General features: G+C 45.4%; 1 non-coding gene across 1 annotated transcript; it reads right to left on the bottom strand.

The window, feature by feature from the left end:
• Nucleotides 1-1,807: 1,807 nt before the first annotated feature.
• trnak-cuu (transfer RNA lysine (anticodon CUU)) lies at nucleotides 1,808-1,880 on the bottom strand. Its single transcript has one exon. It is a non-coding gene; the product is annotated as a tRNA-Lys (tRNA).
• Between the last annotated feature and the right edge of the window lie 278 nt (nucleotides 1,881-2,158).

The raw sequence follows: 2,158 nt of genomic DNA, 5'->3' as shown, positions 1-2,158 counted from the left end.
TTTGAGAAGTAACTTTGATATCATTGTTTGCAATTGAAGTGGGGTCATTTTATTCAGTTCGATGGATGTCCCAAAGCACTTGAGAGTGGTGTCCAAACAAATGAGTTTGTAATTAAAAACACTGAATGTCAGGAGTGTGATTTGAACCCACAACTCCAGAGGAGACTGTGACCTGAACACAGCACCTTAAACAGCTTGGCCATCCGGACTGTTAGAAGCTCCAGTTACAAGTTATTACTCTGGAAAGTTTGAGACCGGGCACTTGTTCAATGTTACTGGAAGGCCCAGTGGCCGGGATATCCTCTCCCCCGTTGTTTTCCTGAGCCTGTGCACGGTGTCCGGGGAGCTTTGGTCCGGGTCCGAGGTAGCTTGCATCATGTGACAATGCACCCCGGACTGCTCTTGTTCCCTTTTATCGCACATTAATTTTTGGTGCAAAAATAATATCTCCAGAGGAGACAGTGATCGAAACACAGCACCGCATATCGCTCGGCCGTCGTGACTATTCACTGCTGTGTGTGGCCACCTGCAAGTTGATTTTGAACTTTTGTGTCCTGTCACATGCAATAAATGACGGCAGCAGGCGTATCTCTGCCTGACACCGGGGAAACAGTGAGACAGACATTGCATTGTGTTCAGGTTTAATCACAGCAATATCCGCAGTAAGGAGCTGAAAAGGACGAAGAGCTGAAAAAAAAAAAGAAAAAAGCAAAGAAATGTCAGCAATTGTGGTAAACTCTTTAATGTGTTTCGTGCTCGTTTCGTGATGCGGCGCTCACAGAAGGAGCACGGATTCAGAAAATAATTCTTCCATTCAAAATCTTTAAAATAATGACATGCAACTAATTAAAGTGTGTGCCGGGGGATGGGGATGGGTGAAGATTATTTGTTTTATTCCCCATTCATTAACCGACAGCGTTGTTTTGTAGAATTGTTACTGAGGGACAGTGGAAACTTCAATAACTGAACTTTAATTATTTAAGGATTTTGAATCATTGATGAAGTTTTCTCCCCTATCTGACTTTACTCACTCTGTATGTTGGAGACTGGTTTAAAATGTTCAGTGCTCATGCGACAAGGAACCTGGGGCGACTTTTGTTCAATTTATTTCGCAGCAAAAGTATTCTCCAAATTACAAATTCCACCCGGACTTGAACCGGGTACTTTTCACATGTGAGGTGAATTTGATAACCACTACACTACAGAAACACTGCGTCGAAAGCTATCTTTTGAATATAACCAGAGCTTTAACCTACACAGCTGGCCGATACTTCAGGAGCTGGTTTTACGAGAAGAGAATGAAGGTGCTATATTTCGGAAGGCTGTGAGTGTGCCAGGAATTTATCTCGTGTTTCCCAGACTTCATACATAGCAACAGGAGATGGCCATTTAGCAGCGAGTGGTTAGGATCTGGAATGCACGGCTTGAAAGGGCGGTAGAGGCAGACTCAATCTTATCTTTCAGACGGGAGTTGGATAAGTGTCTGAAGGAAAAACAATTGCAGGGCTACGGGGAAAGGGCGGGGAGTGGGACTCGCTGAGGGTCGGCACGGGCTCGATGGGCCGAATGGTCTTCAGTGCTGTAACCATTCCATGATTCGATAAGTTAGTGGCACATTTCATAGTGTGGCTGGGAGCACAACATTGCAAAGGGACATGGATTGAGTCGCCAAAAATAGAGGCATCTGATTCAGGAGATTCGCGGGGCATGGAAATTTCGGAGTTTAATGACTTTGAAAGCAACATTTTTGTTTTGTGCCGTTTCGGTCAGAGGTTTTCCATTAAAGCAACATTAAATGAAAATAAATCGCCCAACGTGGGTCCCGAACCCACGACCCTGAGATTAAGAGTCTCATGCTCTACCGACTGAGCTAGCCAGGCTTCCATTCAAGGCAGGTTTTTATCACTCATTTCAGGCAGGCGCCTGTTGTCTCCGCCCCAGATGTTTAAACTTGCTGTTGAAGAACTGCCAGGATCTTCTTGAATGGTGGACCAGGCTCGAGGCGCCGAATGGCCAACTCCGGCTCCTAAACCTTACGTGTTTATGTTTACGTCTTTATGCAGAGCTCCTTCAGGGTAAACGAGCCAAAGGAGGACAGCGGAAACGTTATAAGGACACCCTCAAAGCTTCCCTGGTAATGTGCGACATCACCACTGAC

The sequence above is a fragment of the Pristiophorus japonicus genome, unplaced genomic scaffold (assembly GCF_044704955.1).
Source record: "Pristiophorus japonicus isolate sPriJap1 unplaced genomic scaffold, sPriJap1.hap1 HAP1_SCAFFOLD_92, whole genome shotgun sequence".
Taxonomy (NCBI): Eukaryota; Metazoa; Chordata; class Chondrichthyes; family Pristiophoridae; genus Pristiophorus; species Pristiophorus japonicus.
Note: the sequence above shows the minus strand (reverse complement) of the source record. Positions and strands in the feature narration are given on the sequence as shown.